Source organism: Bubalus kerabau, chromosome X (assembly GCF_029407905.1).
Source record: "Bubalus kerabau isolate K-KA32 ecotype Philippines breed swamp buffalo chromosome X, PCC_UOA_SB_1v2, whole genome shotgun sequence".
Lineage (NCBI taxonomy): Eukaryota > Metazoa > Chordata > Mammalia > Artiodactyla > Bovidae > Bubalus > Bubalus kerabau.
This window is the reverse complement of record NC_073647.1, coordinates 157,198,577-157,212,415: the sequence shown is the minus strand read 5'-3', so window position 1 is coordinate 157,212,415 and position 13,839 is coordinate 157,198,577. Positions and strand designations below refer to the sequence as shown.

At 40.9% G+C, this 13,839-nt stretch overlaps 1 long non-coding RNA gene across 1 annotated transcript; it reads left to right on the top strand.

Moving 5' to 3' along the window:
• The first annotated feature begins 316 nt into the window (after positions 1 to 316).
• Positions 317 to 13,313, top strand: LOC129638828 (uncharacterized). The gene is made up of 4 exons (XR_008708045.1): positions 317 to 783; positions 10,688 to 10,875; positions 11,625 to 11,756; positions 12,998 to 13,313. It is a non-coding gene; the product is annotated as an uncharacterized LOC129638828 (long non-coding RNA).
• The last annotated feature ends 526 nt before the right edge of the window (positions 13,314 to 13,839 follow it).

Below are 13,839 nucleotides of genomic sequence, written 5' to 3'. Positions count from 1 at the left end.
TCTCTCTGAAAAAAGAATTAGCTTACAGCTCCAGTTAATAATTCCTGGGTGTGACAGTGTTTAACCTACAAACTCCTTTGGAAATCCTCTAGCCTGCCTGAATAGGTTTTTCCGGCCACATGTGATTGTTCAGAGCCTCCCAACTGTGAGAGGCAGGAGATGTTCTAAACTGTCTAAACACAGATTCTTTTGAGTAGTTAAAAGATTGATTAGAAATTGTATTGGTGAAGGGTTTTTCACTTATTGAGCCAATGTTTGCTGCTAAGTCTCCATACTCCTTACCTACTGTGTCCTTGGCAGTGTATTGATTGATATAATGGGTGTATAGAAATGTAAAATGCAGCTTTGTCCAGTGCTTTTTTGGAGGCTGGTGCCTGACTTTGGAATAATCACCTTTAGAGAAAGATAAGTTTCTTAAAATGTTAACAGGCCTCCTGGCCAGAAGATGATGTAATTCACCTGAACTTTTGCATATGATAAGTTTGAAAGCCTGGCTTCGATTAGGACCAGGAACTGCTGTCCTTGCATGACTCCACCCCTTCCCCCATTATCCTCTATGCACAACTTTAGGTATAAAAACTACTTTGGAAAATAAAAGTGCGGGCCTTATTCACTGAAACTTGGTCTCCCCATGTCGCTCTCTCTCTCAAATTCTGGCTGAGTCTCCATCTGGAGCGCAGAACCCGCCATGCTTGCTAATCATGCCTGGGCTTCTAAGATCTGACCGTGGAGGCCTCAGTGTCTCCTCCCCTTCGGGAGAACGGAAGGACGCCTGCGGCCTACGTAAGTGGTGCAAACTTCTTGTCTTGAAGTTTTATTGGTCTCCCGCGTAAACCAAGCTACTCAGCCTCTTTTCTCCACTGAATTTTCCTACTGAGCTATCCTCATTCTATTATTCTTTATATCCTTAATTAACGTTTAATTAAGCAGTTGTTTCCTGACCCTCGCCTACGCCGTTTCTCCTTCGAATACCCTGGATCAGCTGGGGCTGGACCCTGGCAACTCTGATTATCACCACACTTATCTGTACCTCTGACAATGACAGTGTATCCTTGTTTCAATGCCTGAGTCATATTCCATCATAAAGCCATATCCCATTCCTTGATCCACTCATCTCTTCATCCCTCTGTACTTTCTTCACTTTCATCTCTGGGTGTTGGGAATGCTGCTGTATTGCATGCTTTGGGGTGTGCGGTTTTCAAAATCTGTGTATTTCTGAAGTATCCTAGGAGTGGAGAGGCCATGTCATACTTTCAGTCTAACTTTTTTCTATAAAGGCACGTGCACAGTGATTTTTATACTGGCTCCTCCCACTGACATGTTCCCATTACTATAAAATAATCCCCCTGACTAATGTTAATCTATCATTTCTGGTCTGGTCCGTTTTCCATGGTGCCCTTGTCCAGTGCTCAGAGTTGATGTCTTGTGGCAGTTTGGATTTTGTATCTCTGATAAGAAACCTTATGGAGTACTATTCATGGGCTTTTTGCTTTTTGAAAGCACTTTGAGTTGTATTTACCTGTTGATGTTTTCTTCCTGAGAGTGTCCCAGTTTTGGTTTGTGTGTGTGTATGTGTGTTTATTTATTTAGTTTTGTGTGTGTATGACCCTTGTCGTGTTCAAGGGTAAGTGTCACGTCAAGTCCAGTGGCCTTGTGAATATCAGATGTCCATCAGCGATAGTTTTCATGCTGTGGTTATAGAGAAAAGCCTCCACGCTGGAAGTTGTCTTTATTCTGTCCTTTTTTAGGATGGCCTCCGCCGCCTGAGACTTTTAGTCAGGCCTGGTTGTACATTAGAGTAGAATGATCCAGAGGATGCCAGCAAACCTGGTGTCTGCTCACTCTTGGATTTTATTTTAAGTAAAAGTTCCTATTCTATTTGAGTTGATTGACAAAGATGCATTTGTTTTACCTGTACAGAGTCTTGTTCTGTGGCACTGAGAATACCAGATATTCAGCTGTGCTTGTTTTCACCTACATGTTATTAGAACGTGTTTCGTCTACCACTCTTGCTGAAGTAGGTTTATGTGGATTCTGTATTGTATATGTATCTGTGAGAAGAAATTAATGCCAAGTTCCAGATGTATCCCTTCCATCCAGCAGGGTCCTCCACTACCCATAAGTTTCTTGTCAGGTTCGATGTCCATGCCACCTTTGTGTGGGTGCTCACTGCTGTGAGTTTTTGTATCCCACCTCTCCATTGGATCCCATGGTGATTCTTGAATCAACCCCCTTTCACTTAGTGTGATGACCTCTGGATTTATCTCTATCTGTAAAGACAGCCTACATTCATATTTCAATCCTTGATTAAAAATTCATTCTAGACCTATATCGCATTTCTTTATCCATTGCTCTCTCCAGGTATGCTATCTTTACTTTCGTCACTTCAGTGTTCTGAATGGTTCCACAGGACCTGGTTTGGGGTGTGTGGTGCTTGAACTCTGTTCATTTCAGAAATATTCCAGGAGAGGACCTGATTTATCTTACTATCTCTACCTCTTTATTTATTTATTTATTTTTCTCTCATGGGAGTGCACTTTTCTAGTCATGCACATAGTGGCTCTTCCGAGGTCCATCCCACCAGTACCCTAAAGCGTCCACTATAGTAATGTTACTCTATCATTGATGCCATGTGCAGCTTTTGACCGTGGCCTTTTTCCATTCTCAGGCAGAGGTGATAATGTCCTCACAGCTTAATGTTTATGTCTCTTAGAATTCACCCAATGTGCAAATTGTCGTATGCTTTTTTAAAGAAACACGGAATTGTGTTTACCTGTTCATATCCTCTTCCTTTTAGCTTCTCCTGTGTTTATTCTTTTCCCCTGTGTGAGCCCTGCCAATCTGTTTAGGGTGGGTATCAGTTGGAACTCAGCACCCTTGTGAATATTGTGGCCATCAGCGAGCATTTTAAGGTTGCTGTTAGAGAAAATGTCCAAGATGAGGATGTATTTCTTCATCCCCTCCTCTTGTTACTGTGGTAACAGCAACCTTTGCCATTATCCCAGGCCTGGTTGTAAAGGAGAGTAAAATGAGACACAGGAAGTCACCAAAAGCTTTTGTCTCTTTAGTCTGAGATTTTTCTTTAAGTGAAATTTTGTTTCTCATTTAAGAGTATTTAAACTGTTGTAGTTTTTGCAGGGAAACAGTTTCTCATTCCTTTCCACAGATACCTGGAGGTATTCAACTGTGGTTATTGTCAAAGCTATGTTTTTAGAATCTGTTGAGCACATGTCTCTTGCTACAAGAGGTCCATGTGTATTATGAATTTCTATTTAATATCATCTTACTCTGTGTAAATAACTACTTTTAACATTTCTTACAGACCAGATATCTGCTAAGAATAAATTCCCTAACTTTTTGTTCATATGAGAATATCTGCTACTGCTGCCGCCAAGTCACTTCAGTCATGTCCGACTCTGTGCGACCCCATAGACAGCAGCCCACCAGGCCCCTCTGTCCCTGGGATTCTCCAGGCAAGAATACTGGAGTGGGTTGCCATTTCCTTCTCCAATGCATTCATGCATGCTAAGTCACTTCAGTCGTGTCTGACTCTGTGTCACCCCATGGACAGCAGCCCACCAGGCTCCTCTGTCCATGGAATTCTCCAGGCAAGAATACTGGCATGGGTTGCCATTTCCTTCTCCAATGAGAATATCTACTTGTCCTTTATTTTTGAAGGATAATATTCCTGAACATAGAAGCCAAGTTCAGTAGTTTTTTTAAACAAAACTTTTTATTTATTGACATGTTGTTCATGTAGCATGAATTTACCAGTTCAAGTGTATAATTCATTGATTTGTAAATTCTTCATAGGTTGCATAACCATAACCACTACCTTAATCTAGAATGTTTTCATCACCTCAAAGGGAAATACTGTCCAGTTGTCAGACATTTTCCATTTCCCCCTTCATCTGGGTCCTGGCATCTATTCCTCTATTTTCCGTCTTTAGAGAATTATCTAATCTGGAACATATTCATTCATATGAATGGAATAATGCAATATGTAGCCATTTGTGCCTGGCTTCTTTTAATTAACATAATCATTTCAGAGCTATAGCATGTATCAGAACTCCATTCATTTGATGGCCAAATAATATTGCCTTGCATGTTTTATTTATTCGATCACCAGCTGATGGACATTTCAGTCATTTCAACTGTTTTTACTTTTTAAAATTTATTTCTGAATGTGGACTAGAAATTAGATGACATTTAAAAATCATTGTTAACTTTGTCAGTGTGATAGCAGTAAGAAAATACTTGTGTGCTTTTAAGAGATGTAGACGGAAGTTTGTAAAATCATATAAGGTCTGGAATTTGCTTTAAAATAGCTCAAAAATAAAGAGAAAAATGGACTGATAAAAAATAAAACTATTTTTAATTTAATAATTTTAAATGTTTTAATTTAATGGCTTTTAAATAAAATGTAAATACATTTTTAATATAATGGCTTTACAGAATTTTCTTGTATTCTCTCAAACCTCAACATGAATTAGCCATCTTGAGAGTCCCTTGGACTGCAAGGAGATCCAACCAGTCCATTCTGAAGGAGATCAGCCCTGGGATTTCTTTGGAAGGAATGATGCTAAAGCTGAAACTCCAGTACTTTGGCCACCTCATGCGAAGAGTTGACTCATTGGATAAGACTCTGATGCTGGGAGGGATTGGGGGCAGGAGGAGAAGGGGACAACAGAGGATGAGATGGCTGGATGGCATCACTGACTCGATGGACGTGAGTCTGAGTGAACTCCGGGAGTTGGTGATGGACAGGGAGACCTGGCATGCTGCGATTCATGGGGTCGCAAAGAGTCGGACACGACTGAGCGACTGATCTGATCTGATCTGATACATATATCCCCTCCCACTTGAACTTTCCATGCATCTCCCTGCCCATCCCACCCCTCTAGGTGGATACAGAACCCCTGTTTGAGTTTCCTGAGACATTCCGCAAATTCCTATTGGCTCTCTATTTTACATATGGTAATGTAAGTTTCCATGTTACTCTCTCCATACATCTCACCCTCTCCTTCCCTCTCCCCATGTCCATTATTCTGTTCTCTATGTCTATTTCTCATTTGCAGCCCTGTAAATAAATTCTTCAGTACAATCTTTCTGGATTCCGCATATATGCGTTAGTATACAATATTCATCTTTTGCTTTCTGACTTCCTTCACTCTGTATAATAGATTCTAGATACATCCACCTCAGTCAGTTCAGTTCAGTCACTCAGTCGTGTCCGACTCTTTGAGTCCCCATGGACCACAGCACGCCAGGCCTCCCTGTCCATCACCAACTCCCGGAGATTACCCAAATTTATGTCCATCGAGTTGGTGATGGCATCCAACCATCTCATCCTCTGTTGTCCCCTTCTCCTCCTGCCCTCAATCTTTCCCAGCATCAGGGTCTTTTCAAATGAGTCAGCTCTTCGCATCAGGTGGCCAAAGGATTGGAGTTTCAGCTTCAACATCAGTCCCTCCAATGAACACCCAGGACTGATTTGCTTTAGGATGGACTGGTTGGATCTCCTTGCAGTCCAAGGGACTCTCAAGAGTCTTCTCCAACACCACAGTTCACAAGCATCAATTTTTCCGTGCTCAGGCTTCTTTATAGTCCAACTCTCACATCCATGTTCTACCTATTGTAAGCAGTGCTGCAATGAACAGTGCTGCAATGAACAATGAGGTACATGTGTCTTTTTCAAGTTTGGTTTCCTCAGGGTATATGCCTAGGAGTTGGATTGCTGGGTCATATGGTGGTTTTATTACTAGTTTTCTAAGGAATCTCCATAACGTCTTCTATAGTGGCTGTATCAATTTACATTGCTACCGACAGTGCGAGAGGGTTCCCTTTACTTCACATCCTCTCCAGCATTTATTGTTTGTAGATTTTTTGATGATGAGCATTCTGCCGTGTGTGATGTGATATCTCATTGTAGTTTTGATTTGCATTTCTCGAATAATAAGTGATCTTGAGCATCTTTTCATGTATTTGTTAGCCATATGTATGTCTTCTTTGGAGAAATGTCTGTTTATGTCTTTTTTCCACTTTTTCATTTTCCCACTTTTTGATTGGGTTGTTTCTTTTTCTGGTATTGAGTTGCATGAGCTACTCATATATTTTGGAAATTAATCCTTTGTCAGGTGTTTCATTTGCTATTATTTTCTCCCATTCTGAGGGTTGTCTTTTCACCTTGCTTATAGTTTCCCTTTCTTTGAAACAGGTTTTAAGTTTAATCAGGTTCCATTTGTTTAATTTTGTTTTTATTTCCATTACTCTAGAAGGAGGGCCATAAGGGATCTTGCTTTGATTTATGTCATCGACTGTTCTGCCTATGTTTTCTTCTAAGAGTTTTATAGTTTCTGGTCTTACATTTAGATCCTTAACCCATTTTGAGTTGATCTTTGTGTATGGTATTAGGAAGTGTTCTAATTACATCCTTTTACATGTAGCTGTCCAGTTTTCCTGGCACCACTCATTGAAGAGGCTGTCTTTGCCCCATTGTATATTCTTGCCCTCTTTGTCAAAAATAAGGTACCCATGGGTGCATGGATTTATTTCTGGGCTTTCTATCTTGTTCCATTGGCCTATATTTCTGTTTTCTGTGCCAGTAACATACTTTCTTGATGACTGTAGCTTCTGTAGTATAATCTGAAGCGAGGAAGGTTGATTCCTCCACCTCTACACCTCTTTCTCAGGACTTCTTTGGCTTTTCAGGGTCATTTGTGTTTCTATATGAATTCTGAAATGTTTTGTTCTCAGTTTAGTTCAGTTCAGTCGCTCAGTTGTGTCCGACTCTTTGCAACCCCATGAACCGCAGCACGCCAGGCCTCCCTGTCCATCACCAACTCCCGAAGTTTACTCAAACTCGTGTCCATTGAGTCAGTGATGCCATCCAACCATCTCATCCTCTGTCGTCCCCTTCTCCTCCTGCCCTCAATCTTTCCCAGCATCAGGGTCTTTTCAAATGAGTCAGCTCTTCGCACCAGGTGGCCAAAGTATTGGAGTTTCAGCTTCAACATCAGTCCTACCAATGAACACTCAGGACTGATCTCCTTTAGGATGGACTGGTTGATTCTCCATGCAGTCCAAGGGACCCTCAAGAGTCTTCTCCAACACCACAGTTCAAAAGCATCCATTCTTCAGTGCTCAGCTTTATTTATAGTCCAACTCTCACATCCATACATGACTACTGGAAAAACCATAGCCTTGACTAGACGGACCTTTGTTGACAAAGTAATGTCTCTGCTTTTGAATATGCTGTCTAAATTGGTCATAACTTTCCTTCCAAGGAGTAAACATCTTTTAATTTCATGGCTGCAATCACCATCTGCAGTGATTTTGGAGCCCAGAAAAACAAAGTCAGCCACTGTTTTCACTGTTTCCCTGTCTATTTGCCATAAGGTGATAGGACCGGATGCCATGATCTTAGTTTTCTGAATGTTGAGCTTTAAGTCAACTTTTTCCACTCTCCTCTTTCACTTTCATCAAGAGGCTCTTTAGTTCTTCTTCACTTTCTGCCATAAGGCTGGTGTCATCTGCATAGCTGAGGTTATTGATATTTCTCCTGGAAATCTTGATTTCAGCTTGTGGTTCATCCAGCCCAGCGTTTCTCATGATGTAGTCTGCATAGAAGTTAAATAAGCAGGGTGACAATATACAGCCTTGACATACTCCTTTTCCTATTTGGAACCAGTCTGTTTTTCCACGTCCAGTTCTAACTGTTGCTTCCTGACCTGCATTCAGGTTTCTCAAGAGGCAGGTCAGGTGGTCTGGTATTCCCATCTCTTTCTGGATTTTCCACAGTTTATTGTGATCCACACAGTCAAAGTCTTTGGCATAGTCAATAAAGCAGAAATAGATGTATTTCTGAAACTCTCTTGCTTTTTCTATGATCCAGCGGATGTTGGCAATTTGATCTCTGGTTCCTCTGCCTTTTCTAAAACCAGCTTGAACATCTGGAACTTCACGGTTCACATATTACTGAAGCCTGGCTTTGAGAATTTTGAGCATTACTTTACTAGCGTGTGAGATGAGTGAAGTTGTGTGATAGTTTGAGCACTCTTTGGTATTGCCTTTCTTTGGGACTGGAATGAAAACTGACCTTTACCAGTCTTGTGGCCACTGCTGAGTTTTCCATATTTGCTGGCACATTGAGTGCAGCACTTTCACAGCATCATCTTTCAGGATTTGAAATAGCTCAACTGGAATTCCATCACCTCCACTGGCTTTGTTTGTAGCGATGCTTCCTAAGGCCAACTTGACTTCATATTCCAGGATGTCTGGCTTTAGGTGAGTGATCATACCATCGTGATTATCTGGGTCATGAAGATCTTTTTTGTACTGTTCTGTGTATTCTTGCCACCTCTTATTAATATCTTCTGCTTCTGTTAGGTCCATACCATTTCTGTCCTTTATTGAGCCCATCTTTGCATGAAATGTTCCCTTGGTATCTCTAATTTTCTTGAAGAGATCTCTAGTCTTTCCCATTCTGTTGTTTTCCTCTATTTCTATGCATTGATTGCTGAGGAAAGCTTTCTTATCTCTCCGTGCTATTCTTTGGAACTCTGCATTCAAATGGGCTTATCTTTCCTTTTCTCCTTTGCTTTTCACTTCTCTTCTTTTCACAGCTATTTGTAAGGCCTTCTCAGACAGCCATTTTGCTTTTTTGCATTTCTTTTTCTTGGGGATGGTCTTGATTCCTGTCTCCTGTACAATGTCACGAAGCTCCGTCCATAGTTTTGTTCTAGTGCTGTGAAAAATGCCATTGGTAACTTGATAGGGGTCGCATTGAATCTGCAGATTGCATTTGGTAGTATAGTCATTTTCAAAATATTGATTCTTCCTACTCAGGAACATGGACTATCTCTCCATCTGTTTGTGTCGTCTTTGATTTCTTTCATCGCTGTCTTACAGATTTCTGTATACAGTTCTTTTGTCTTCTTAGGTAAGTTTTTCCTAGATATTTATTCTTTTTGTTCCAATGGTGAATGGAGTTGATTCCTGAATTTCTCTTTCTGATTTTTCATTGTTAGTATATAGGAATGCAAGTGATTTCTGTGTATTGATTTTGTATCCTGCGACTGTACTAAATTCATTGATTAGCTGTAGTAACTCTCTGATAGTATCTTTAGCACTTTGTATGTAAAGTATCATGTCATCCACAAACAGTGAGAGCTTTACTTCTTCTTTTCCGGTCTGGTACCGATTTCTTTTTCTTCTCTGATTGCTGTATCTAGGACTTCCAAAACTAGGTTGAATAATAGTGGTGAAAGTGGACACCCTTGTCTTGTACCCGATCTTCGGGGGAATGCTTTCAGTGTTTCATCATTGAGGATAATGTTCGCTGTGGGCTTATCCTATGTGGCCTTTACTATGTGGAGGTAGCTTCCTTCTACGCCCATTTTTTGAAGAGTTTTCATCATAAATGGGTGCTGAATTCTGTCAAAGGCTTTTTCTGCATCTACTGAGATGATCATATGGTTTTTATCTTTCCATTGGTTAATATGGTGTACCACATTGATTGATTTGCATATATTGAAGAATCCTTGCATCCCTGGAATAAACCCAACTTGATTATGGTGTATAACCTTTTTCATGTGTTTTTGAATTCTGTTTACTAAAGGTTTGTTGAGGATTTTTGCATCTATGTTCATCAGTGATACTGGCCTCTAGTTTTCTTTTTTGGTGTTGTCTTGGTCTGGTTTTGGTATCAGGGTGATAGTGGCCTCTTAGAATGAGTTTGGAAGTATTCCTTCCTCTGCAATTTTTTGAAGGAGTTTTAGAGGCTAGGCATTAGCTCATCTCTAAATGTTTGATAGAATTAACCTGTGAAGTTATCTGCTCCTGGGCTTTTGTCTTTTGGGAGATTTTTGATCACAGCTTTGATTTAGAGCTTGTAGTTGGGTTGTTCGTAACTTCTATTTCTTCCTGGTTCAGTCTTGGAAGATTGAGCTTTTCTAAGAATCTGTCCATTTATTCCAGGTTATCCATTTTATTGCCATAGAGTTGTTCATAATAGTGTCTTATAATCCTATGTTTGCAACTTAGCATGCATGCATGCATTAGAGAAGGAAATGGCAACCCACTCCAGTGTTCTTGCCTGGAGAATCCCAGGGACAGGGGGGCCTGGTGGGCTGCCGTCTATGGGGTTGCACAGAGTTGGGCATGACTGACGCGACTTAGCAGCTGCAGCAACAGCTGTTGTAACCTCTCCTTTTTCATTTCTAATTTTGTTGGTTTGATTCTTCTTTTTATCTTTATGACACTAAAGGTTTGACAATTTTGCTTTTCTTCTCAAAGAACCAGCTTTTAGTTTTATTAATCTTTACTCATTTCTTTTTCTTTTACTTCTCCTCAGATCTTTAAGATTTCTTTCCTTCTACTAATTCTGGAGTATTTTGTTGTTGTTGTTGTTGTTTTCCAGTTGTTTTAGGTATAAAGTTAGGTTGTCTATTTGATGTTTTTCTTGTTTTCTGAGGTAGTATTGTATTACTATAAACTTCCCTCTTAGAAATGCTTTTGCTGCTTCCTATAGGTTTTGAGTTGTATTTTCATTGTCATTTGTTTCTAGAAAATTGTTTATTTCCCTTTTGATTTCTTCAGTAACCTGTTGATTATTTAGAAATGTGTTGTTTAATCTCCATGTGTTTGTGTTTCTTACAGTTTTTTTTTTCTTGTAATTGATATCTAGTCTCATGGTGTTTTGGTTGGAGAAGATGCCTGATACGATTTCAATTTTTAATTTTACTGAGGTTTGATTTGTGACCCAAGATGTGGTCTATCCTGGAGACTGTTCCATGTGCAATTGAGAAGAATATGTATTCTTCTGCATTTGGATGGCATGTTCTGAAGATATCAATGAGATCCATCTCATCTAAGGTATCATTTAAGACATGTTTCCTTATTAATTTTGTTTTGATGATCTGTCTGTTGGTGTGAGTGGGGTGTGAAAGTCTCCTACTATGATTGTGTTACTGTCAATTTCTCTTTTTATGTATCTTAGTGTTTGTTTTAGGTATTCAGGTGTTCCTACGTTGGGTGAAGATATTTACAATTTTTATGTCTTCCTCTTAGATTGATCCCTTGATCACTATGTAGTGTCCTTCTTTATCTCTTGCATTATTCTTATTTTTAAGGTCTATATTGTCTGATATGAGGATTGCAACTCCAGGTTTGTTTTTTCATCTTTTTCATCTCAATTTTTTGACTATTAGAAATAAGACTGCTATGAAAATTCAAGTTCAAGTCCTTGGGTAAACTTTTTTTTTCATTCTTCTTGGTATAAACCTAGGAGTGGGATTGCTGGGTCATGTGGTAACCCAATGTTTAACTTTTTAAGCAACTTCCAAAGTGGTTTCCACCGAGACTGTCCCATTTTGTATTGCTATAAGCAGTGCATGAAAGTTCAAACTTTTTCACATACTCATCCCATTTGTTATTCTCTGTTCTTTCATTAGAGCCATCATTTTGGTGTACTGTGTGTGCTTAGTTGCCCTCGGTATATATTTATTTGGTGAATTTCCTGTACAAATCCTTTGTCCATTCTTTATCTGCATTGTTGCCTTTCATATATTTTGTCAGATTCTTATGTTTTTCATAAGCCCAAAACTCATTCCCCTTTCCTCCAGAGCCAACCACCTCAATGAGAGACCTTGGGAACTAGATGGACAGGACATGATTACTCAGTGTTTCCTCCAAGAACATGGAAGCTTGTGGTAGCTATTCATGGAAATGAATTCCACCATGGTCTCGACTGTGAGGTAAGCTCCAATGGAGGTGCCAGCAGGGGAACAAGATGAGAAAAGGAATTTGTGAGGGCACGTGTTGAGAAGACCTTCGCACATGAGACTTACACACATCTGAGCAAGCTCCACCCCTTCCTGGGAATACTAATCAGTCACAGGTGGTCATTTCCTTCTTGGGATCACCCAGCACAACCTGAAGCATGCATTTATATGCCTCACCCCAAACTGTTAAAAAAGCAAGCCTCGGTAGTACACCAAGTGAGGTGACCATGAGTCCTAGACGTGAAACCAGACAGCTCCAAGTGGACCAAGGGCAAGTGTATTCAGTGCAGTCTCACAGAATGAAGACAGGGGGTTCAGACTGGAAACTAGAAAACTGAGGAGAGCTACGTGAACACTGAAAAAAGGAGGTGGGATGGAAAAGGTTTCTGGTAGGTGGCCCAGAATTAAATGGTTTTCAATTTGCTTTAAGGCCACCTTGTAGGAGGAAAGTGGATAATTCACATTTCCACAAAAACTTCAACATAGGCTAATTATCATGGAGGGATTTTAGGCAAGATATTAAAAATTACATAATTGTAAAAGATGAGAGATAACAGAATTAAAGTCTGAATAGTGTGGCTGTGAGGTAAGGTTTGGAGGAGACACACTCTCCCTGCCAAGTGACCCGTCAGAGTTGACGTAGAGAGATGACGATGGCAGGTGAGTTTGTAGGCTCTTAAGGGACATTACAAATGCCTTATTTCTCCCACCAAATCATCTGAATTGCTCCCCATCCTCCACTAGAGGTGTCAGGCTGGGGCTTTGTGATGTCAAGGCTCACCCAGGGCCACCATTGGCTGGGGAAGAGACTTGCTGACCTCATAAAGCATGAGGGTGTGTCTCCCTGGGGAGGGGTATATATAGCGGTGCTCAGGGGCTCTGAAGCAGACCACTGGGAGGCCTCAAAATGACTAAGGTGACTGGGAAGCCACAAGGCTCCAGAGTAGTCATGAAACACCTGCGTCCTGTTAGCCAGGACAAAAGGATGAAGACCTCCTTGCAATTGAGGTCCAAAACAAATGTCAAGGTGAGCTGAACCCACCCAAACTCCTCTTGCCCATTGACCCCACCCAATAAGACCCCCCTCCCCTGTCCTTGCCTGGCACATAACCCTTCTCTGCCCACACCCCTTCTCCTGAAGCTGTCGTTCCCGGCCACCTTCACCCTCTTCCCCAAACCAATGCCATTCTCTACCCCTCTCTTGTTTTCTCCAGGTAGCCAAGGTAAGTGTGAGAGTGAATAATCACCTTCAGGCAAAGCTGACCAAGAAAACTTCTCAGAAACTTCCCACCACAAGGAAACTTAAGCAAATCAGAGGCTCAAAGCTCTGTAGCCAGTGTTCCAAGGTGAATGAAGAGCTGAATCAGAATGGACCAGAGGAGGTCCCAGAGAGTGTGGAGACCCCTGTCATTCCAGTGGGGCCGATGGGTAGCCAGTGACTTCAGAGCGTGGCTTGAGACCTCAGAAATCTTCGGGGGTCTTGCTGCTGAGTACCGGCCAACAGTACAGACGTTGACTATTATACCAACTGCATACATCGAGAATGAAAATAAAATCAACCTGATGTGAAATTATGTTTGTCTCTGAGTTCTCCGAGAGTGGGAGGTAGAGAGGACAGGACAGGGATAAATGTATGAAGAGGGAGAGAGATGGGTCCTGTGGGGTTGGAGATGGGACCAGAAGGTCCAGTTTGCCAGAAAATGGTGGAGGGAAGAACTGGTTCCAGACTCAGCTTCAAAGATATACTTCCCATGGGAGAAGAGAAAGAGGACTTGGTGTTTCTCTGTGTGAGTCCAGAGATGGAAACTTAGCTGGGGAGCCATGTCATGTGTGCGGTGGCAGTGCCATTTGCTTAAAAGGCATAGAAAGAAGTTGCCCCATAAAAAGAATGGAATATTGACATTTGCAGCAACATGGAAGATATACTATTAAGTAAAATAACTCAGACAGAGATAGACAAATACTGTATGATATCACTTATAGAATCTAAAAACACCACAAAGTAGACAATATAACAAAAATGGAGGCTCACAGATAAACAGAACAATCTACTGGT